Source organism: Tursiops truncatus, chromosome 2, assembly GCF_011762595.2.
Source record: "Tursiops truncatus isolate mTurTru1 chromosome 2, mTurTru1.mat.Y, whole genome shotgun sequence".
In the NCBI taxonomy this organism is placed as follows: domain Eukaryota; kingdom Metazoa; phylum Chordata; class Mammalia; order Artiodactyla; family Delphinidae; genus Tursiops; species Tursiops truncatus.
Window position 1 is genome coordinate 66,247,662 of NC_047035.1, and position 25,921 is coordinate 66,273,582.

The 25,921-nt window shown below is 40.7% G+C and overlaps 1 protein-coding gene across 1 annotated transcript in view; it reads right to left on the bottom strand.

The window, feature by feature from the left end:
* The window catches only part of AKAP6 (A-kinase anchoring protein 6), a 578,687-nt gene that overhangs the window by 519,456 nt on the left and 33,310 nt on the right, over positions 1–25,921 (bottom strand). The window contains exon 4 of the mRNA XM_033851195.2: positions 11,501–11,601. The gene's annotated coding sequence lies outside the window, so the exon portion shown is untranslated. The remainder of the gene's footprint in view (positions 1–11,500; positions 11,602–25,921) is intronic.

The window sequence follows — 25,921 nt, forward strand, 5'->3', positions numbered from 1 at the left end:
GCTGCTAAGCTGAGACTAAATCCTGTTTGGAGCACTTATGGCTCAGAGGGTGTCACCTCCAAGATGTTAAGGGCTCCATCTCTCCCTCCCAGCCTGCCCATTAGGCTTAGAAGCAAGCATACAGCATAATCACCCGTGCCTCTCCTGGGTCCCTGAGGGGAGCCCCCTCCTCAGGGTGGAGCGTCTGTCATATGGCTACCAAGCATCTGGTTTTAAGCAGGTTTTTTTGAGAGGTGAAATGGTGCCAGTGTTGTACTGTTTCCCTTCCCTGTGGGCATTCATCAGAGTAAATGACTAGAGAGTAGATTAGCCCTTTAAGAATCTGAGTCCTACTTGGCTAAAATGGGTTATTTGGATCCAGAGTGTTGAACTTCACATACTAGGAATCCCTTCTACTGTTAAAGTGAAGGGGAGTTTGAGTTGTTTTTCAGAGTTTATATTGTTGTCTGATTGTCTGATTGCCCCCCTACACACCTATACACACTCACACACACACACAATACATTCACAAACATTTTGTAACAGAAAGTTGGTTTCATTTTTTTCCTTATAACTTCTCCACGTCCTTGTTAGTGATGTGGAAACATTTTGTACTTCGGATTCAGCTTGGTGAGTGTTAAAGCTAAATCGGCAAGATGCTGGGCAATACTAAGGTCAAAAAGGCCGTCTCCTCCCCCAGCACCAGAAAATGCCAGAACTGGAGGATTGGGAAGGCAGCCTCGTTGGGGACAGACACAAAAGCAGAAAACAAGTAACATTAACCAATGATATGAACAAAGAAGGAGGAGAAGGAAGGTTTAGAGACGGGCAAAAAGATTGATGAGAGGTGCAGGAAGAAATGAACATTTATTAAGGACCTACCATGTACTAAAACTTTATGATTCCATTTTTATGCCCACAAGGACCTTGTAAGAAAGTAGGCACCCCATTTTTACAGACAAGTAACTTGTCTTACATTGTCTAGTAGCTAGTAAGTGTGATATAGCACCTAAATCCAAGTTTGTTAGAATCCAAAACCCCATGTTTTTAAATGCATCAATCTGTCTCTGTTAAGTCTAAATAACTATGTTCATGTTTAACCACAAATAATGACTGTAACTATGGACACATGAAGTGTTAACATTAGAGGAAGCTAGATGAAGGGTATATGGGAACTCTCTGTACTATCGTTGAAACTCTTCTGTAAGTCTAACATTATTTCCAAATAGAATTTTTAAAATGAATGTAACTGCATTTCACAGAGCACATGAAACCCAGACAAGGAGCTAGCGATACTATGGATTAAGAGCCCAGTGATTCAAGAATCAATAACCAAGCTTCACATGATTTACTCACTGTCCTTTTGACCTCAGATGCTAATGAGCCCAAATGTTGCTTCTTACTAAAATGAAGTAATTACTTTAAAAGTTGCTGTCAATCTGAAGATACAATATTCAATTTGGCTGTACCCTGTTAATGTTGCTAATTTAAGCATAGTATTAAAAACTGCCATTACCCACAGTGCCACGTGCTTATAATGATTATACCTCACATTTTCAGAATAGACGCCCAAGAGTCTCATTCATGTTATAAGCAACTAAATAAAGTAAAATATTTTAGGCTTTTAGGTGATAATGCCTACTACTATTCTAATGATTGGTAACTCAATCATCTAGTTACAAAAACAATGTCTTTAGTTGTAAAAGTTCTATATGTTGACCTGGCATCATCTTTTCAGATATTTATTAGACAAGAAAGAGGACCCAGATCCTTCAGAGGACACAATCAGGCAAAAGAGAGTGACAGCCATCTAACCTTGCTTCTACTTTTCCTGCTACCACCTTTTGTGTTTCTAAAGGGGTATCTCAGAGTCCTGCTTTTCATTTGGGTGTGCTCTCCTTTGACCCTCCTTGTGGTACTCCTGGGTCTCTCAGTCTTGACACCCTATCCTGGCTGAGAGGTAGGCATGTAAACAATCTACATCTGACCCTCTCCGCCAGGAAATGGAATATTGGGCAAGGGAGGAACAGATAGAAGATAAATGGAGCTGAATCATTCTGATGGCTGCTAAAGAGACTTTCCATGAGCTACTCCAACTGAGATCCCATGGCTTCTATACTTGTGAGATCTTATTTTCTGTTATTGTGTGAGCTAGGCAAATCTATTCAATAAATTTTTTTTCTTTTACTAAAAGTTAGTCAGTTTCGGTTACAAGCAAACTTAGAGGATCAGAACATTGTATCTGGAAGGCATCTTAGAAATGAGGTAATAACAATGCTCCCTTACCTCCAGCCACTATGTTGCAGTTGAAGAAAGTGAGTATTTTAATTTGTGTTTAGTCTTGCTACATGGAAAGTCAACTTTTTGTCCTTGAAACTAACAGCACTCCAATGTAAACAGTGCCTGAGGGCTTGCCCATAAATATTTCATAGGATATTGCTATTTAAAAAAAGAAACAAAACTTGCTTTAAAGAGTTACTGATGCCATGAACTAGCTCTGCCTATAAATGGACACCCAACAACACAGAATATTAATACTCCTGCAGTATTTCCTATCACGGAAATAAGTTAAAGTAGACAGAAAGCACCTCTGAACTCTTTTTAAAGTAGCTCACTTAAATAAGATATTAGAAGAGACATTGCTGTAGCAAAAAAAAAAAAAAAAAAAACTCAGTGGCTTAGAACATTAAAAGTTTACTTTTTGTTCACAGCGCAGTCCAATGTGGGTCATTAGAGGGACTCTGCTCCACAAAGTTATTTAGGACTCAGGTTCTTCCATCTTGTAATTCTGATCTTTAGTCTTTGAATCTCTCCATTCAGCAGACAAATGGAGAAGAGAGTAGGACTTGGTGATAGGAGACTTTTATGGGTCAGGCCTGGAAGAGGAGCACAAGAGGTTGAGAAATGAGGTCTAGCTTTGTGCCCAGGAAGGAAAGAACACATTTATTAGTGAGTTCCAGTGGGCTCTACCACAAGCAGCAAATTCCTGGACTTGAAAGAAAATAAAAAATCTGACAGTAATTTCTTTAGTGTAATTTATCTCTATCTAAATACAGAGATTGCCCTACCTGAACTAGCTACACACAGATATGATTTGAAAATACTTCATTTTACAATGACACAAGAAAAGCACTACAATTATCTAAGTAATCAAGATATGCAAGATTTCTTATTAAAAAATTTACTAGGATATAAAAAAGTCGAATGATTAGGCCTCAGATGGAAAAAGGGGCTATTTCCATAGAACTAGTTTGGTTTTGCCTGCCCTGTGGTCAATATAATCATATCAGTAAAAGGGGGAGGGGAGAGGGGGCAGAGAACCAAGACTACAGAAACTCTAGTGTAAATGGTCAGGAAATGACCAAACTGCGATTTTCTTTGATGGAACGTGATCTATGGAAACATACTTCTGGAATTAAGGAGCAGAGAAGGACCCTTCTGGGCAGAACTTTCTGTCTTCTGCTGGACTCTCGCTACCTTCCTACTCCATTTCCATTGTCAGGCGGGCTGCCGCCACAGCAGAACCGGCTCCAGATGTTCCTGATGTCATTATCTGCTATGTGACTCATCCTGTCTGCCACCTTCAAATTAATGAGATTCTTGTTCTCAGTCTTGTGTCCTTCCTTGGGTTTCTCCTGGGCCACAGTGAGGGCGAGAGCATCCCCACAAAGGGGGCCTCATGTTCACAGGGAAGAGCAGCAAAGAATAGTTCTCTTTCCTAAACACCCCTCAGAGTAGAGTACAGTTGCCAGGGGGCACACAGTGTTCCTCACCCAAATAGGGCCACTGGCTCTGGTCATCTCCAAGATCTCAGGCCTGGGATATCCACAGTAAATCCCCAAGGTCTGAGCGCCTCACTCCTGGCACACCCACCTGGAAGAATAAAGCCCCTCAATTCCCTTGTTACCTAATGATTATCCGTACCACAGTGGCTTAAAGAGGAAGGAGGGGGTAGACGGAGGGAGGGCAGGCCTAGCCAGCAGGCCTGCTTTGGAGGCAGCCAGCGGGCTGGGCTGGCAGGCTGCTGAGAGCCTGCTGCTTCCCACGGGGGGTTTTGCTCACCGGATCAGAGTGACACTCGAGAAGGCAGCAGCTGTGGCCAGAGACATCTCCTCTAACTCCTTCTTAGCTAATGAACTGGAAGGATCCAGAGGGAGCCAGGAAAGAATGGCTCCCCTGGGGTGTGCAGGGAGGCCCCTCCTCCCATGAATTTTCCATTTTTAATTAGGCTTGATGGTTCAGTCAGGATAAGACTTTTGAGACAAAACATCATACTGAGAAAGGAGGCCCAAGTCTTCATACATCAGATCTCTTAGGATCACAGACCCAATACTTGCCCTGACTGGGCCCCCTGACTTGTTTTAAAGGGGTGAAGAGGAAAGAAACAGGGTATTTTTAAAGTATGTTTTCTATTTCAAAAGGAACACGTGATAATTATTAAAAATTGAAAGTTTTGAAATATAAAACAAAAAAAGAAAATGTGGCCCATAAACCTATCTCCCCAGAGGATAACAATTTAGTGTTTTTATTTAGCTTTCTTATAGACATACAAAGATACCTGTGTGCTATTTGTACATAAATGTAGATATTTAAGATGAAAATTTGATCATATTATACACTCTTTGCCTCTTGCTTTTTTCCAGTTGCTGTAGTTCCAGTTGCTGAGATAGATCTATCTCATTTGCTTTAACAGCTAAATAGTGCTCCATTTTAAGTTTATGCCTTTATTTCACCAACCTTTTACTGAATAGTATCACTGCATACTTTTCAGAGTATTTTAGTAGAATAAATTCCTGACATAGTGATTACTAGATATTCTAGTTTACTATATATATATTTTATTTTAGTAGATTTTAATAGACATTGCCAAGTTGTAACTTTTTTGTTGTTGTTGTTCATTATAAATAAGCTTCCAAAACATATTTAAGTCGAGTCGTTTGAATGATTTGGCCATGAAACAAAGCTACCAGAAAAGTTCCTGCCTAGATAAATTAACTGTTTTCAAAATCTAGGAGTGTGGCTATGGAAATAGTTGGCAAAGAATTCACCGAAGACAGACAAAGCTGTGAACAGACAAGTCATTTGAACAATTTTACATTCAATCTCTGATCCTGGAAATTATACACAGTTGTACAACATTAACTCCTTTTAAAGTAAAAATCTTGAATCTCTTCATGTTTCTACAAGAAAGTCAGTCCTGGGTAGTTTGGAGACTAGAAATGAAACAGGGTGTATAAGGAAAGAGTCTAATATCCAGTGCCACAGTCCTCATGGCATGAAGGGGTGGGAGTGAGGAAAGTCCCTGGCCTGACACACACTTCTCTTAAGTAGATGCTAGATGTCCCTGCCCTGAACACTGGATTGGGGTATCAATGGTACCTCTGTCCTTGCATGTAACAGATGGAGAAGGGAAACCAAAAGAGTTACCCTCAAACTGCTGCTTTTGGGGTCACAATTCTGCAACTCACATAAAATCCATCTCTTTCTGTCTCCCCAACTTCCCTTCCTCCATAAACAATGAAGCAGGTCTGTATCCTCACTTTCCTAAGTCACTGTTGAACCCCATTCCCCAATACACACTAGCCTGAATTCAATCCCAAATTGGTGTGTGTGACTAACAGAGGTCGGCATGGGAGCTTTTGACGTCACTGGAGACAAATGTCAAAAGGGAAGAAGAAATGGGCATGTCCATTCTCATCTAAACATGTTTCAGTCTTTGTAGAATATAAAAAGTGCTAGCTTGTGTCTGAATAAGAGGGAAACAGAATAAAGTAACACGTTTTATGGACAAGTTTGAAAAATAGCAATATGAATTCATATGGCCTTAAAATATTTACTTCTATCTACAAGGTAAATTTTGTTAAGTGTGATTCAAAATTAATGACTACTGATTGTATCAAAGGCCTGTGTAATTGAAGACAACAGAACAAAAAATCAAAGAGAAGGACAAGGAAAGGAAACTTCCAAGAGTGAATAGATTAATTTTGAAAAAGATGATTTGGGTAGTCAGTTCTTTTCTTCATTCTCAAATTCTAAATATAATACAAAGAATTAAGAAGCTCCCTGGAGTTGAAATAAGAATTATACGAGAATGCTGGGACTTGCCTGGTGGTGCAGTGGTTAAGAATCTGCCTGCCAATGCTGGGGACATGGGTTCGATCCCTGGTCCAGGAAGATCCCACATACCACAGGGCAACTAAGCCCATGTGCCGCAACTACTGAGCTTGCTCTCTAGAGCCTGCAAGCCACAACTACTGAGCCCACGCGCCACAACTACTGAAGCCCGCATGCCTAGAGCCTGTGCTCCGCAACAAGAGAAGCCACTGTAATGAGAAGCCTGTGCACCACTACGAAGAGTAGCTCCCACTCACTGCAACTACAGAAAGCCCACGTGCAGCGATGAAGACCCAACGCAGCCAAAAACAAATAATATATATAAGTAAAATAAGTTAATTTAAAAAAAAGAATTATATGAGAATGCTGATAATAGTGGTTGCAATAATGCCATCATCAGACAATATCACCATAAAATGCCAATATAATAGTCCATGTATGTAAATACACACCTTATAAGTAATTCCCTTTTAAAAAAGGAAAAAGGAAAAAAGAAAGAAAAGCACCGTTTTTTCACCATGCCCTTTTAACGTAGAATTATTATTCTTTTTTTTTTTTAGAATTATTACTCTTAATGTAGAGTCAGATTAGATAATCACTCTACCTAACAGGAAAGTGTATGAGCATGAGTGCACATGTGCATATGTGTGTGTATATACACACATACAGACATCCTACTGTTTCATGTAATTTTAAATCAGTGTGTTCAAGTGTATATCTTACGGTATATTAATAACAAACTTTACGAAGGAAACCTAAGCTTACTAGATCAGTCTTAATTTTTTAATTAAACAACAACAACAAAAATGGGCTTCAGAATCACATAGAACTGTGTTCAAATCCTGGCTCCACCATTTACAATTCAGAGAACTTGAGACAAATAAATGACCACTCTAAGGCACAGTTTCCTCCACTGTACGTGGAGTTACTCCATAGGGCTGTAATGTGAATTAGTGAGATGAGAACACGTACATGCACCAGACAAATTCTTAGGATTCAGTAAATTTGATTATCTTCCCTTTAATTCAAACATGAATAATTCATGCAAAATTCTTCCTAAGCTATAATGGTACTGTTATTAATAAACAAATAACAACAGTTAATAAAGTTATAAAACATAATTTTACATTTTTTACTAGTATTTATCTCATGAGACCATTACTGCTAGTTAAGTATATATCCACTTAGCCTTAAATACTATAATTGACATTTACCAAGAGAATTTATACTGAGGATATCAAAACTCCTCTCTAATCTTTCAATCCAGTGACCAAAAAGAAATGCCAAACCTAAAATGAACTGTAACCAGGATTGTTAAAGGATAATACATGGCTCCTGCTTATTGAAGAGAAACAAATGTCTCAGAGAGTTTGTTTTTAAATCACTCATAAGCACAGCAAAGGAAAGGTAAAACAAAGGGAACCACCTGACACAATACCTGAAATATACTACCCTTTTCCCCTTTCTGCTGCCAGAAAACAAAGCCCTTAAAATACAGGTCTCTAATCAATGCACATTACCTATTCCAATGTTTAAATTTGCCGGTGTTCCTAAATGGGAAAAAGTTCAAGTGTAAGGAAGAAAAGTCAGGAGTAGCAACAAATCCTGAGTAGATGAAATACTGGAATCCAAGTAAGATTCAGTCCATGTTAAAGAAAGAGACAATCAGAATTCAAATGGGTTCAGTCCATCCTTGTGGGATCCCACTTGTGCTTATGGTTCCAGTTTGCTCTTGCTCTCCTGCACTGGCTACTTTACAGCCATCTTCCCTTCCCTGCCTGCTCTGTGTCCACAAGCTCCAACTTCAAATGTGAAGATGACAGCATTATAGAGACTGCTTGACCAGCTCCCACAGTTACATGAGGTCACACCCCTACAATAAATCCCTGTGTGTCTGTCTGTGTACATATATATATGTACATATATGAAGGGATTTGTTACAGGTATGAGACCTTATATTATTGTGGGAGCTGGGGATTTATATATCTGACGAACCCTTACAGATACACACCAATATATATAATATGTTGATAATTTTCTTGCTTTTCTCTGGATATCTCACATCTCTGTGCTCTCTTCAACATAGAAGGGAAAAGGCAAAAATAATTTTAAAACATCCCTCTCTCTCTCTCCCCTTCAGTTAACTAGGTCATAACTAAAAGCCATTACATGGTGACATTATAGGATAAAGAATACCCAAAAGCCATTTTCCATCTCTTTCTTGTTAGCAGAAACCCAATTTGATTCAGGCGTCAGAGGCCTGCTTGCCTCCTGGGAGGCTGGGCCTTCCTTGGCCCCAGAGGATGCATCTTGAGTAGCCCAAGCCAATCATGGTCAGTTATTTTCCTTCCCAGTGATTGGGTTAGGAATGGGCATGTGACATAATTCTGGCCAGTTGATGAGGGAAATATGTTGGGTGCAAAGAGGTTTTAGGAAATTTCCCCCCTCCTTCTTAAAAGGGGACATGCAAAAGAGATGACCTTTCTCATATCTTTGGATGTTGTTTTGCTGGAAGATGGTTTCTGGAGCTGCTGTAGCCCTTATGGTAGGCAGGATAATGCCCTCCAAATATGTCCATATCCTAATCCTCAGAACCTGTAAATATCTTAGGTTACATGGCAAAGGGGAACTAAGGTTGCAGATAGAGTTAAAATTGCTAACCCTTAAAATAGATTATCCTGGTTTATCCAGGTGGGCCCAGTGTAATTCCAAGAGTTCTTAGAAATGAAAGAGGGAGGCAGAAGAGGCGAGTTGAAGGGAGATGTGACTATGGAATAAAGGCACAGAGATGCAACGTTGCTGACTTTGAAGATGGAGGAAGGGGGCCAGAGTCCAAGGAAAGTGAGCAGTCTCTAGCTCTGGAAAGGTAGAGAAATGGATTCTCCATGAGAGCCTCCAGAAGGCAAAGAAGCCCTGCTAACATCTTAATTTTAGCCAAGTGAGACTCAGGTGGGACATGTGACCTACAGAACCGTGAGATAACAAATTTGTGCTAATAAGCAGCAATAAGAAATTAATAGAGCCCTCTTTGACTATAATGCTAATACACTTGAACTCAAGAAATCAATGGCAGGAGTAGAGTAGGAGAGCTCTGGCTTCCCCCTGGAGTTTTAGTTAACTCAAACGCAGTATGTTCAAAATAATTAGTAAAACAAATGCAGAGCATGTTACTAGCCCAGTGTAACACTCCTACTGAACTTGTCACTTACGGATTGCCGTGTCCTGTTCTCAGCATCATGTTCAAAGAGGAACAGTTGCAACTAGAGCATTCACGTGATATCAAAGAAACAGCCAAGAACCCTGAGGATGCTCACCTTAGAGGAGACTTGAAGGGAGTCTACAAACCTTAAGAGGCTGGGATGTGTAAGTGGGAATGAGACTGTCCTCTACGGGACAGATTATAATCCATGGGTAGAAACAGAGGAATCAAGTTTCATCACAATATATGGAAGAGCTTTTTACCATTCAGAGATGATCACTGATGGAGGATGTTGCCTTTGAATGTACAGCACTTGATGTCACTGGAAGAGAGTCCTAGATAGAGTGGGTCTCATTCTCTTCTAAAATTCCATCTAAATCTAAGGCTTTATGGGTTTATTTTTTAAGTGAGAGTTTTAGAAAGTAGTACAATGCTTACCATATAGGAGGCACTTAACTCACCTGAGAGAGTTGGGTTTGGAGGCATAGGACACAGACTGCAAAATTCATCTACTTCACAGCTTGCTCATGTTGTTAACGCTTTAATAGGCATATCTGGCCTGTAGAAACAGGCCAGAAAACACTAGCAGTACAATTATCACTAAGAATTATCAGTAAGAATTAGTGTCCAGATAATACAATTGGTTCTTTTCACCCTGGTCTTTCCACAACTCACAGAGAGGAACAGAATTTATTTTGTTACTCCTCAGGTGGTTTCCAACCAGTGGTCATAACGTTTCTAGCTATTCATCATTCCACGCAATCGTTCAGTAAAGACAAAACAATGAACTGCTTAACAAGCAGTATTTGGTGGTGATGAGGGTGAATAGTATCTTTGTATTTGCCTCAATGTTAGGACCCTTTTCAGGACTGCCATCTGGACTAAACCAAATGACAATGCTGATTTCTTGCTGGCCCAGTCTCCATGCCTTGTTTTGCCCCTTTGGTTTCTCCAAAATCTAAGGCTTGTCTGACTCAGAATCAAAATAAGTGGCTAGTTACTAAAAAGGTTTTCGGAGTTTTGTTTGGTTGGTTGGGTTCTGTTGTTGTTGTTTGGGGTCCAGGCATTACCCTTAATTCCCTTAGGTTAAATACTACATTGTCCTTTACTATTTCTCTAAAAATGCATATAGTTCTAGTTCAGAATGGGAGTGAGGAGATCACACATTGATTGCTTTCCTAGGCCTGGAGGGACTGGGGTATCAGAGCTGAGTGGTGCAAGGGGGAAAAGGGAAAGACCAGAAAGGGGGAAAACAAAGATGCACGGCACTACCCAGAACCACAGGGAGCTCTAGGCATCTCCTGTGGTATCACACCTTGCTTATGGACAAATTTTAGAACAAATTTAGCTGATGAGTGAACTCGCCTTAACTGTCTGCTTCCCTCACAGTGGCAGGTCCTGGTCCTAAAGCCACTTTGTATAGTGTGACTCTGTTATCCTGATTGGACCAAGAATAGACATGAAGTCTAAGCTGGACCAATCAAAGTCCATTTACCAATATCTGAATTGAAATAGTGAAGAAGGAAGAAGGGAAAGACAGAGAAACAGGCTGAGTCTCTTGGGATGCCTCATCCAGTTACCATGATGTAGCTTAGAACCTGTAGGCTGACCATATTGTACTTGCCAAAGGTCAAAGGGGCAGAGGAAACAGGCCTATGGCAAGACACACCCGATCCTAGGCCCTCCAGAGGCCTGGCTACATTCTTGCTCGGCGTTACATGAGTCACTCGTGGTATTTTGCAAGTTATTTTTTCCTTAGCTAATCTTGACTGGAGTCTGTTACTTGCCACCACAGAATCACAATAGTACTCATCTGTGGTATCTTTTTTTTCTTCTGTACGCGGGCCTCTCACTGTTGTGGCCTCTCCCGTTGCGGAGCACAGGCTCCAGACGTGCAGGCCCAGCGGCCATGGCTCACAGGCCCAACCGCTCCGCGGCATGTGGGATCTTCCCGGATCGGGGCACGAACCCGTGTCCCCTGCATTGGCAGGTGGACTCTCAACCACTGCACCACCTGGGAAGCCCTGTGGTGTCTTTTTAATGTGTCAACTTAACTAAGCTGAACCACATTTTCCAGAATTCCCTTTCCTATATATTTCTGATGAGGGTCAGCCACAAGAAGTATTCTTGTGGGAGATTTGCTGGGCAGAAATGATGCAGCAATCATTTTGCAGCTCACACAGGTGCTGCTTATCTTTGCTCACTCACCTCGTTTGCATGAGGCAGCAGCTGGGCCTGCAACTTGCTCTACTTTCCCCTGGATCTTCCCCAGCTTCTCCAACTCTTGGGCCAGGTGTGTATGTTTAGCTCTGTAATGAAGAATTCGAAATGTACTTTTATCCATATATTACTTTATCCTGTTGATACCTGGCCCATCCTCCCAACCTATCGAGATCATTTTATCTGTCATTCTGTATGTTAGCTAACTAAGCTTCATTACAATCTAACGCCTGGCTGTCCTCCCCATACCCTTTTTATTTATACTCCTCGGGGCCCTTCTACCTTCTAGAAATCTATTAAACACCCTGGGCAAGAATGGAAGGAGATCTAATATATTACTGTGCTGCCCCTTCCTTTTACATTTAAACAAAAGTTTCTGAAGATAATGGTAGCCCCAAGGAATGAGTTTTGCAGATATGGAAATTTCCATCAGGCCTGGTAGTGAGGTATTTGAAGGCAAAAGAGGGTCTTAAGGTAGGTGGCTGCCTCATCCGGCTACTCTTGTGACAAGCTTTGGCCACCCCACAGGAGATAGGAACCCCCAGCTTCTCCCATCTCTTACACAGGGCAAACATTCCTCATCCTTTGTCTTCCTTTCTCAGAGAACTGTAAGATTATAGGTCACAGAAAGTGACTTGTTTCCATCCTTATCCCCCGGGTCTAGAATATGCCTGGCACAAGTAGCTACTCAGTAGTAACTGTTGCTCTTTGCTGCATAAGCTTGCACAAGGCCCACTTTGACATAGAGGGCTCGGGAAATCCTAGCCAACCCTAAACTGCAGCACAAATACCACCCTCCAAGTCCATAGCAGCAGACACATCACTGGCCCTGACAAAATTTGGGGGTAAAAAAGGGAGGGAAGAAAGAAAAAAAAGGGTGATTTACTACTTTTTATCAAACCTATAATACAATTCCAATTTAAAACTAGAGACTAGTCAAATATATTATTATCCTTAAGCCCTTTTAATTCTGAGTCCTTGAAATTAATTTAAACTAAAATGCCCCACCTGAGCAAAGTGTGCATATTATGTTAACTGTTTAAGAAGGGAGAGGGAAATATGAGATTGGTAGACAGATAGATATCAAAAAATAAAAAATGGCTATCTAGGGACTTCCCTGGTGGCACAGTGGTTAAGAATCCGCCTGCCAATGCAGGGGACATGGATTCGATCCCTGGTCCAAGAAGATCCCACATACCGCGGATCAACTAAGCCCATACACCACAACTACTGAGCCTGTGCTCTAGAGCCCGTGAGCCACAACTACTGAGCCTGCGTGCCACAACTACTGAAGCCTGTGCACCTAAAGCCTGTGCTCCACAACAAAGAGAAGCCACCACAATAAGCCCGCGCACCACAACTAAGAGTAGCCCCCGCTCACTGCAACTAGAGAAAGCCTGCACGCAGCAACGAAGACCCAATGATGAAGACCCAACGATGAAGACCCAACGCAGCCATAAATAAACAAATTTATGTTAAAAAAATGGCTATCTATAGAGGGAGGAAAGGCATAAAGTGAAGAGGACAGGATAAAAGCCAAATTTCTTTACATATACTTTTGTTGATTAGACTGTGGAATCATGCAAATATTTTATATCATTATAAAACAAAATTAAATTTTAAACAGCAATACTTTTATGCTGAATCCATACTCAAAAAGCTATATACTATATGACTCCATTCATATGACATTCTGAATAAAAGCAAAACTACATGGACAAAAAAACAGAATCAAATTGCTGGGAACTGGAGTGGGGGTTGACGGTAATGGAGCTTGGGGCAATTCGGGGGGTTGATAAGACTGTTCTGTATCTTGGTTTTAGTGCAGGGTACATGATTTTATGCTTTCGTCAAAATATGCAGAACTATACATTAAAGAGGATAAATTGTACAGTATATACATTATACCTTATTAAAAAGAAGTATAAAATATCCTTAATAATAAAAAAAAAAAAAAAAAAAAAAAAGAACCTAAATGTGTGTCTAGTTGGTGGTATAACCACCAGAAACAAATCATGCCAAGTGACTTAAAAACACAGTAATGTGTCTGGTTATTCATTATTTTGGCATATGCCCTCATTACAAAAAAGAACTTCAAACAATTCTAACATTTTCAACTAATCACACTGTTAGAGTAGCATTAATAATGCTACACTTGGACTACTGTGTGTTTAGTGGGGGATAAGGAAAATGAGTAATTGGTGTTAAGAAGAGATTTCGATGTAGAAGAAAGGTACAGATTAAGATCAATGAAATTAAGTAAAAACCCTCTTTTTTGAATTAGAAGTGTCAATATGAATTCATAATTTATTTTATGTTAAAAAATATTTCTTGTATCTGTCTACTGAAAAGACCTAGAAATAATGACGAAACCGGAAGCAATAAGCACCCATAGCATCCAGGTAGTGGTCTCTAAAATACCCCAGGGCTTCTTGGAGAAATGGTAAGTTCATGTCTGGAACAGAAAATGTAAAAGAGGAGCCAAGAGCAGTTTTTTACACCAGAAAATAAAGAAGTCATCAAACATTACTGGAGTTGTATCTAGAAGACCCAGGAGTCAACGTCAATGCTCCTACTGGGCAAATATGGGAAACTTTAAGCACCAATAAGGATAATACCAGCAATGGATTAGAATATATCACGTGCGTTTAAATCCCTAAGTTCATAATGACCCTAGAAAGCACTGGTCATTGTTGCACACTAGGGAACCACTTACTATCTGTAAAGCTGATAAATAGAAAGAAAGAATCAAGCACCTGTCCTGCCTTTCCTTTATGAACCATACCTTATAGGGAACTCTAGTGGTTGTTGAGGGCAAAATTTTCTTTAAACTGGAAGTATTCTGGCTAATAAAGGAAGAAGCAAAAACACTGATGGGATTCTGTCAGATGCAATTATTAGCCAGAGGAATGAGCCTGACTTCTAAGCGAAAGAGAACAATTTAAGGTGAGAAGACACAAGAACATTTCTCATATGTAAGCATTTCATGAGAAAGTGGTATTGATCACTGAAAAGTAAATGTGTTTAAAATTTTTTTTCTTTTAGTAATTTTATTGGGATATAATTCATATACAATACACTCATTTAAAATACACACTTCAATGGTTTTTAATATATTCAGATACACACAACCATCACCACAGTTTGAGAATATTTTCATCATCCCCAAAAGAAGCCTCATACCCATTATACCCAGCCTGGGCCATCCCCGTGGGTATGAAGTGGAATCTCACTGTGGTTTTCATTTACATTCTAAAGACGGATTTTTAGTGTGCAGAGAAATTATTTTTTTGAACCTTTATCACTCAAAGTGAGGAGAAAAGATCCTTTTGAAATGAGAACAAGTTGATTCACAATTCAAAAAATAATAAGATGAATCCTTTTTTGTGAGGGACTCTCAAGCCAGTTTTCAGGAATAAAAAGCATACTAAAGGATAAATCCTATAAAGAAGGAAAAGGCTAAGAACACGAGAAGATGGAGCATTATGTTTTTTGGTCATATTTTGACTGATAATTTGACCCCTAAACATTACGGTGAATAAAAACTTTTATTCCCAAGAACTGGTTTTTCAATCAAACGGTGTCAGAATGAGCAGACAACTCCTGAATTTAACAAACAGAAAGGAGAGAGGAAGGGGGGTAGCATTTGTGTTTTGGAACAATTTTTTTTTAATATTTAGTTATTTTATTTATTTTCCTTTTTTGCTTTTTATTTTCTTTTGGCTGCATCGGGTTAGTTGCGGCACATAGGATATCTGTTGAGACATGTGGGATCGTTTTCGTTACAGCGTGCAGTCTGCTCCGGTTTCTCTCTAGTTGCAGTGTACGGGTTTTCTCTCTCTAGCTGTGGCGCGCAGGCTCCAGGGTGTGTGGGCTCTGTAGTTTGTGGCACGCGGGCTCTCTTGATGAGGCACACGAGCTCAGTAGTTGTGGCACGTGGGCTTAGTTGCCCCATCTTAGTTCCCTGACCAGGGATCGAACCTGCGTCCCCTGAATTGGAAGGTGGATTCTTTACCACTGGACCACCAGGGGAGTCCCCTGGAACAATTTTTATTAAAGTTGAAACTGAGGAGTCTGAGACTGGACTAGCCTTTCATGGAAAAGAGACACCACCAAAGCCCTCAACTTAGCTAGAGAAGAGAATTCCAGAAACATAATTGTAATGTCTTGATGTGCTAAAAGGTTGGAAAAGGACCTGGAGAAAAAATTTTAATTAAACATTCAGGGAAGCCTAAGAGTTTGAGTTTAACTGGAAGGAGGTAAGTTGTCTAATTCAGATAAATTAAAATAACAAAAGTAAACAATCCAAGATCACTTGGTTTTGACATTTTGAATATGGTACATAAGTAAGTGAGCCTAACATGAGAATATGGAGTAAGCCATCTGGTGCCCTTAAGAGATAAGGCAAACTCTGGAAAATCACAGAAGTGACTGTTTATATACTCTTAAAGGAAAACTAGAAAATGGCATTTATGAAAATGAACCTACCAGAGGTCCAGAGAGGAAGAGATGTTGGGAGTATCTCCCTAACATGAAAGGAAAAATCTGACATTTTGTCTTGGAATCACTCTACCAATAAACCAATGATAATTCAGTAAGAGGAAGTTTTTGTGTCTTACAGGAAGAAGACAAAAAAGTGAAGGGAAAACAAGATTGAACTGAAATAAAGGAAACATCCAGAAATGTGAAAGAAGAAAGTTTCTTAGAGTAAAGAATACCTTTCTTAGACTCATAGTATGAATGAGGCAGCACTCTGAAATCTATTAAAAGACTTCTCAAATCCAGAAAATCAATGAGATCCAGAAAATTTCAAAAAGAAGTAGGTTAACTATATTTCAGAAGAAAGAGAAATAAAAATAGGATGATATCTTTGAAGAAAAAGGCCAAAGAAGAAAAAAAAAAAGGCAAGGGACCAGGGCAATAATCTGAGAATAACTTGATTTACTCAAGGGATTTTGAGGTGAGTTTCTAGAGCTTTTTAAAAGCTAGTTAGATCTGTGAAAAATGCCATTGGTAGTTTGAAAGGGATTGCACCTGTAGATTGCTTTGGGTAGTAGAGTCATTTTCACAATGTTGATTCTTCCAATCCAAGAACATGGTATATCTCTCCATCTGTTTGTATTGTCTTTAATCTCTTTCATCAATGTCTTATAGTTTTCTGCATACAGGTCTTTTATCTCCTTAGGTAGGTTTATTCCTAGGTATTTTATTCTTTTTGTTGCGATGGTAAATGGCAGTGTTTCCTTAATTTCTCTTTCAGATTTTTTGTCATTATTGTATAGGAATGTAAGAGATTTCTGTGCATTAATTTTGTTTCCTGCTACATTACCAAATTCATTGATTAGCTGTAGTAGTTTTCTGGTAGCATCTTTAGGATTCTCTATGTATAGTATCATGTCATCTAAAAACAGTGACAGCTTTTCTTCTTTTCCGATTTGGATTCCTTTTATTTCTTTTTCTTCTCTGACTGCCGTGGCTAAAACTTCCAAAACTATGTTGAATAATAGTGGTGACAGTGGGCACCCTTGTCTTGTTCCTGTCTTAGAGGAAATGGTTTCAGTGTTTCACCATTGAGAACGACGTTGGCTGTGGGTTTGTCACATATGGCCTTTATTATGTGAGGCCCACTTTCTGGAGAGTTTTTATCATAAATGGGTGTTGAATTTTGTCACAAGCTTTTTCTGCATCTATTAAAATTATCATATGGTTTTTATCCTTCAATTTGTTAATATGGTGTATCACATTGATTGATTTGTGTATATTGAAGAATCCTTGCATTCCTGGGATAAACCCCACTTGATCATGGTGTATGATCCTTTTAATGTGCTGTTGGATTCTGTTTGCTAGTATTTTGTTGAGGATTTTAACACCACATTGTACAGCAATTATACTCCAATAAAGATGTTAGAAAGAAAAAAGCACCACCCTCCACCCTGCACCCTGAAAGGCCTAGAATAATAACCCCCATAGCTTGTTCAGCACGCTAACATATTTACAGTACTTTTGCAGCCATTCTTCATTGAATGTCACTAACTAGCATCCTGCTGGCCAAATCTACTCCACAGACATGCTTTAGGTTGATCCACAAATTGATACACTGATACCTGTTAGGAACTTCTGTTCATTCCTAAAAAACAGACTGCAAACTGAAAAGCCATTAAGTTTAAAAACTTTTTCCATTCATTTAAATGAAAAAATTGTAATGTATTGCATCCCAAATCAGTATACCCAAACTATTTTCTCAGGTTTAAAAAAAAGGTATAGCAGTTGAAAAATGAAAATAACTATATAGGTAATAAACAATTTAAAGGTGAACAAATATAGTTTGCACATAAAAAGGCTAATTAGAAAATCGAAAACATGGAAATGTCACAAAATAAGAGAAGGAAATATACATGAAGAAAATATTTTCAGAAATTATCTTGAAGAGAGGGAAAGAACATCAATGAAAATTTTCACATTAAGGAAGAAAGTAGCAATTCTTCTTTTAGGAAAAAAATAGGAATGAATACAAATAGAGAAATTGATATTTTAAATCAAATAGTAATTGTCATTTAGAGGTGGAAATATAGGTGTTTTTCTTAAACCTTGAACTCTTGACATTGTTTACTCTTTTCCTCATTCAATTATGTACAAGGCTTTTTCCCTCTTGCAGACTAAGAATTTTAAGCCAAAAGAGATACAAAAACTATTTCCTTTAAAGTCACTGCAATTAATACAAAGTAGACAATTCTTTATATTTTTGCTCCATTCAGGAAAGATCTGAGAACTCTGATCTCCATAAAATTGAGTGAATACTATGTACTGGTCTAGATTATTACAGATTAGTAGTCACTCAAGAAACATTGAATAAAGGAGGAAATGACGAACAGAAAAATATACATACACACAAAAACACTGCTTTTTCCTTGAGGAATCACTCAAGACTTTTAAGTCACATCAAAGACAAGACATCGAGAACTACTAAAAATATTCTTTCAAGAAAAATAATTCAATAAAAATGCAAAGCTTCTCAAAATTTTGCTCCTTAAAAATTCTTTAAAAGTTTGAATCACTAGGGCTTCCCTGGTGGCGCAGTGGTTCAGAGTCCGCCTGCCGATGCAGGGGACGCAGGTTCATGCTCCGGTCCGGGAGGATCCCACATGCTGCGGAGCGGCTGGGCCCGTGAGCCATGGCCACTGGGCCTGCACATCCAGAGCCTGTGCTCCGCAGCGGGAGAGGCCACAGAGGTGAGAGGCCCGCGTACCGCAAAAAAAAAAAAAAAAAAAAAATTTTGAATCACTAGGTTATATACATGAAACTAATATAATACTATAAATCAACTATACCTCAATAAAAAAGTAAATAAATAATAATAATAAATGAAACACAGTTTTTAAATATTTTATCTTTTGACAGATCATGAAAAGACATTTCAGAGAATTAAAGTTTTGAATAGGGGCTTCCCTGGTGGCGCAGTGGTTGAGAATCTGCCTGCTAATTCAGGGGACACGGGTTTGAGCCCTGGTCTGGGAAGATCCCACATGCCGTGGAGCAAGTAGGCCCGTGAGCCACAACTACTGAGCCTGCGCGTCTGGAGCCTGTGCTCCGCAACAAGAGAGGCTGCAATAGTGAGAGGCCCGCGCACTGCGATGAAGAGTGGCCCCCGCTTGCCACAACTAAAGAAAGCCCCCACACAGAAATGAAGACCCAACACAGAAAAAATAAATTAATTAATTAATAAACTCCTACCCCCAACATCTTCTTTAAAAAAAAAAGTTTTGAATAGGACTATAAGTACCTATTTTTTTACCTAAGATTATGAACAGATTATTAATTTATTTTTATCTTTCACTGCATTCATCAGACTTAAATAAACCATGTTTAAAGGCTTCTTTTTGCATAACAGTACCAGCGGCACTTTTTATTTACAAGTTTTCATGAAATTGGCCTGGAAGCAATTAGGATTAGTCAGAAACTTGCATAATGATCATAATTTTTCATGAATAGAAATGTCTATGCATTTTAAAATAGGTTAATCATTATAGTCCAGATAATGACATCTTTTTTATGTGAAACCTATACTGTTTTGTTAGACACGGGGTGGGAGAGGGAAGATTTTAATCCTACTGTGATACCTGAAATAAAGTTCAAGTTCCCCTCAAAGAAAGCCTGCTTGGACTATATGAAGCAAAATAAATCTACCAGGCTGTCATCACCCACTAGTACCCCTTGCCTTACTTCTACTATATATTTAAAAAAAGAAAAAAGAGAAGAGAGATGACAAAAAGATAATCTAGGGCACACATTTCCTTGCCTCCAGCCACTAGACTCTTGAGTCCTTGAAGGCACAGACCAAACATTACTCCTTTTTGATCTTGCGCCTGACACAGGATGCTTTTGATACATCTTAGGTGGATGAAGGTAGGTCAGTTCTTGGTACAAGATGTAAGCCAGGTATTAAATTGTGGAGAGATTTGTTGTGCTACCAGGCTATCCGGTATAATATTTTATTCTGTTTCCTATCCTGGAAAGCCCATTTCTTTATCCAGCAAACATTAAGCATCTTCTAGGAACCAGGTACTGTTATTTTGCTTGGGATACAAACAAAAATTCCTTTCCCTCATAGCCTACATTCTAGTGGAGGGAGACAGGTAATAAATAATTGAAATAATCAATATCCTATGTTAGTTGATAAGTGCTATGGACAAAGAACAAAATAGAGCAGGTTAAAGGGGACCAGGTGTACAGAGGGAGTGATTGTGATTTTAAGCAACGTGGTCAAGGTAAAGAAGGTGACAGCTGAACAAAGAAGTGAGAGAATGAGCCTTGTCCTTTGCAGGAAGGGGAGTCTGAGGAAACAGCTTTAGCAAAGGCCGTTATGTGGGAGAGCCTGGCCTGCTTGAAAACTAAAGGTAGGTACCTAGAGCAGAGTGGGCAAGGGGAAGCACATGTAATGTGGGCCTGTGTAAAGACTTTGGCTTTTACTCTAAAACAGAAATCCTCTGGATGATTTCTGAACTGAGGAGTGACATCATCTGATTTACATTAAGTGAGATCCTTCTTACTACTCTGTTAAAAGAGACCGAAGCAAACAGATCAACAGGGAGGCTCTTGCAGTAATCCAAATGAGAGATGGTATTTGTATTCGTTTGTTAGGGCTGCCACAAACAAAGTACCACTAACTGGGTGGTTTAACCAACAGAAATTCATTGTCTCATAGTTCTGGAGGCCAGAAGTCTGGGATCAAGGTGTTGGCAGGGCCATGCTCCCTCTGAAGGGCCTAGGCAAGGATCTGTTCCAGGCCTCGCTCTTAGCTTGTGGTAGCTTCAGGTGTCCCTTGGCTTGTGGACAGCTATCTTCTCCCTGTGTCTCTTCATATCAATGAGAGCAGTGAAGGTAATGAGAGGTGGTCAGATTCTAGTTAAGATATGAAGGTCTGGCCACAGGTTATCCTGACAGCTTGTGGAGAATGTAAAAGAGAAAAGAATAAAGGATAAGTCCATGATTTGGGCCTAAGAACAGGATATGTTGCCATGAAGATAGGGAAGACTACAGACAGAGAAGTGAAGGTGGCAGCCATGAGGTGCACTGTTCAGATCTCCCTGCTGTGCGGCATGTGGTTAGCTGCCAGTCTCCAGCAGATGCACCTCCAGGCTTTGAGGCAGCATTCAAGCCAAGGCCACAGACTGCCTGAACTGCTCTCAGCCAGTGACTGTGCACAGCAGGGCACTAGGGCAGGCCCACTCCAGCCCGGGCAGGATGCCTCTAAGGGCAATCTTTGCTCTGGTTCCTTACCTGCCCCCTAAGACTACCTCAGAGCTGTGCTGAGTCTCAGGCTCTTCCTAGCCTTTCCTCCTTTCTTCCCTCCCTTCTTTCACTGGTTTCAGATTTACAGTGCCATCCAAAGGCCCTCCCTTCTACTCTGGCTCTTACTCCCCTTTATCCTTCACAGGTGTCTCCCTCTATAAATCCCTTGCACTTCTAATTCCATTTTGGCATCTACATCCAGAGAACATGAACTGACACAATCGGTAGCAGGAGTGGGCTGAGAAAGCAGGCAGTAAGATGAGAGTTTCAGACTGGATCAACCACCCCTCATCTAAAGAAGAGCATACCCCAGGTGGTTTGTGGGGCACAGATAGTCCCTGGCACAAGGTGGTGGGCCAGCTGCTGAAGATGTTACTGGTAGTGATGTGGGAACACATCCCATTGGAGGGGAATGCCCTTGCCGAGAAGATGCAGGCATTTGAAAGGTAAGGGGGGAACAATGTATAAAAGGACAGTAGAGTCAGTTGGTTATTACTAAATTGTATTGTCCTGCAGAGGGATAATGAACAACTTGAGAGCACCTTCTAACAAAGTATAAGTACAGTTGAGTATAACAATCAGAAAACCTTTTTGGTAGTTTACAAAGAGACCCTTCTCTCCCATAATGAGAGAATAGACACAACTGAGGAGCAAACACATGGCTGAATAGTCCAAAGCTCCAGAAACATTTAAATGCTTAGCCAAGGCAGGTCTATTACGCAAAAATCCTAATTAGAAAAACCTGAGACCCATATGGGGGAACATGGGTTAAAGCCCAGAGGCTTACGGCTCTCCATGCTCTCCTAAACCCTCAGAGCCTGCAGAGCCTACCACTCAGTGTTAGAAGCTAGCACATCCCCCATGAAGGAAGACACGACAGAGGCCTCTCTGCCACAAGAAGTACATGCCACCTTCAGGAGTAGTCCCACTTGTCCCCTGCCTGCCAAACTGATAACTAGAGATAAATTCCGGCATAATCTGTGGTGATGTGCTAAGGCTGATAAGAGAGCAAAGAGCTGCCAGAATTAGCATGTCCCGACAGTCCAGGGAAGGACCTCTGTGGCTGGATTTTAAGGGTGCTTAATCAAAGGAGGAGGAATATAAGACTGTGTAAGCAAGAATAAATTGCCTTGGGGCATTCTCTTGGGACATGGGATTTAACATCCTGGCAAGGACGCCAGCAAAGGAGCAAACTTGCGGTTAGGAGGCTCCTAGAAGCCTGGAGAAAACTATAGCCTATTGTAAAGAAAGTGGAAATGCTTGAGTGGCCACAGCAAGCAGTAGAAGAAGGGATAAAGAGGCTGGGGGAAGCTGGCATACTGGAATGGATGCATTATGTGATGCCACAGACTCACCAGAAGATTGTATTTCTTAGGAGAGCCAAGAGGATGCTTCATTGACCAAGGCCATCAGGAATTTGCTAGGGAGAGGAGAACCAGCTTCACTAAGAACTCCAGTAGTGGCTCTACTCTGCAAGCCAGAGCCTATGGTAAGAGAGGCAGTCACAAAGCTTGGCTTATTGACAGTGATGGGGTTGATGGGGCCCCAAAGCAATTGAGCCCTGGTGGCAGCACAGAAGCCAGGAGAACAAATTTATTGCAGTGACTGGAAAGGCTAGAGGGACAGCTGACTGGTCAGGGACCTGAAAGGAAAAGATACCAGAAGATCAGAGACAAAAATATACATGTAAATGGACATATAATTGTGAGAATGAAGTGTGAAGATTTTTGTATCATGTTAATGCCATAAGTGCCACCATGGAATAGGCACTGAGCAATTAAATAGGCAAAATGACTCGGCCAGCTGACATGAGTCAGCCTTTGCCACCAACCATGCTGAACTAACAAGATGGGCACAGGCCCACAATGGCAGAGTATACCTGGGCCCAACAACATGATCCCCACTTATCAAGGGCAATCTGGCTACTGCCATCTCTGAATTTTCAACCTCAGAGATGAAAGCTGAGCATCCTATATAGCACTATTCCTTGAGGAGAACAACTAGCCACTTGGCAGCAAGCTGACTGTACTCCTTCAAGGGCCAATGACTCATTCTTATAGTAGACACCTATGCTGAGTATGGGGTTGCCTTTACTATCTGCAGAGTCTCAAGCAGCACCGCTATCAGGAATCACAGTGTGCCTATCCCACAGACGTGGAAGGCCACGAAACACAGTATATGACCAGGAACCCATTGCACAATGAAGGACATGTGCAGCAGGCCCATGACCATGGAATATACTGGTCATATCGCACACCACACCATACAGAAGTCACTGGCATGACAGAGCATTGGAATGCCCTGTTGAAGGTATAGCTGAAATACCAGCTTGGAAGCAATTCTCTGCAAGGATGGAGTGCCATCTTCCAAGGATGTAGTGTAAGTATTGAATCTATATGGTGCTGTGTCCCAGTAGGAAGAATTCATGAGTCTGCGAACCAAGACATGGAAGCAGGAGTGGCCCCACCTTACCATCATTCTCAAGGACCCACGGGGGGTCATTGTGTTTCCCATCCTATCACTCTCGGCTCTGTAGGGTTAGAGGTCCTGTTCCCCAAAGAAGATGCACTTTGCCAAGGGGTACAGCTTTCTTTGATAGCATATGTAACCTGTTAAATGCAGAGCCCCTCATTCTCTTCAGTTTAAGACATAAGCAAGGCATCACCAGCTACACTTCTACAGCTCATGACTGGACAATGTTTGCAGTGCAGAAACTGCATGTTTGGGATCCCCTGTACATCTGGTTCCACCACTATTTTATAAGATGTTTGGGGCATGAAAGGATTATCCTCTGGTTTACATGCATGTTCCTTACAAAACTGCTAAATTACTTAACCTGCCTTCCTCAACGGCTGTTTCCTGTATAAGTCCCAGTTTAGTGAGAAGAGCAAAAGAACCACCTGCTGCTTGGGGCCAGGGCTGAACTGGTTGATGAGTCCCTGTTTATTTAACCCTTTCCCATATGCCAGATGTAAGTGACACTACCTCCCTCTCTGAAAGCAGAAGAGGAAATACAGCATTATAATGAACACCTGAGACCAGATATGTACAATAATGAGCTTCTGTTGTAATGAATGGAATGTTAGGAATCATGTTCTTAATATGCAGAGGCTAAAATGAAAGGTCGGTTTTTCTGTAGTGAATTAGAAAGTGAGCAGATGCTGTCTGACTGTGCTAGGAAAAAGAAGGCAGCATTCTGACCACACCCTTCCTCCTCTGAAATTCCCAAAGCACTTGTGATATTTTGTTGTGGTGGGTAGCTTAGATATTTGAATTTTTTTTTAAAGAAACTTTAATGCTTGCTTTCTTTTTTGTTTTTAACTTATTTTATTTATTTTGGCTGCATCGGGTCTTAGTTGCGGCACGCAGGATCTTTGTTGCGGCATGTGGGATCTTTTGTTGTAGCCCACGGGCTCCTCTCTGGTTGTGATGCACAGGCCTCTCTCTAGTTGTGACACATGGGCTCCAGAGTGCATGGGCTCAGTCGTTGCAGCACGTGGGCTCTCTTCTTGTGGCACGCTGGCTCCAGAGCACGCGGGCTCAGTAGTTGCGGCACACGGGCTCTCTAGTTGTGGCACACGGGCTCCAGAACATGCAGGCTCAGTAGTTACAGCACACAGGCTTAGTTGCCCCATGGCATGTGGGATCTTAGTTTCCCGACCAGGGATCAAACCCGTGTCCCCTGCATTGGAAGGTGGATTCTTAACCACTGGACCACCAGGGAAGTCCCTGAGATCTGAATTTTTGAGGCATGGGAGAAATTGAAGAGCTAAGTCTCACAGGCTCACAGAACTAAGAAAAAAGGAACAAATGTAGTACTTAGATGTCTTTTCTCCTTCTAACATAGTGTACAGTCAGGCATTTAAGGTACCTCCCCTTAAAGTGAATTCTGCACAAACCGGGTCCAGAGTACTTGTGTTCTACAAAATTATTCCTTCTAGAAAATTCATAATCAAAAAAGTAACAAAGATGGACATTAGTATTCAAAATCAATAGCAGTCCAAAAAGCTAGTTTTAGAATAAACTTTATACCCAAATAGAATTTCATTTGTACAGGCCTGGGTCTGAAAGAGAAGGGTTAGGTTTCTAAAGATAAATGGGTTAAAAGCTGCCGAGTCTGGAGAGCATCGTCTGAGTTGCCATTTATTTGGCATCAGCTACATTCAGTTTTTGAGTCAAAGCCATTACTACGGTATGAAGGAGACAGTTGTTGGTTTTAAGGTCCTTCAGTGGAGTATGAACTCCCTGAAATGCCAAGTGAGGAAAGTTCAGGCCAACCCAGCCTGTCTTTTCTGAGAGACGGCCAAACCTTAGTGACGATCTGATCTGGACAGCCAAGAAGTCTTAGTTTTGATCTTTTGTAAGGAAAAGTTGGGACTCTGCCCAAGTCAACAGAAAAGGGAAGAGGCCAGGATGGGAATACAGCCTGTGAGAAGATGTCTGCCTACACACTGGGGAGGCATGTCCAGTTTGAGGCCTCCTGCTTGCCTGCTTAGGCCTTAGGCAATTACTGAGCTGCTGTTCCATGAGCCTTTGCATAGAACATATATTCATCTACTACGTCTTTATCATGCTGTTTTAAAACATCTTAGAGAGGTCTTATCAGTGACAGCTAACTCT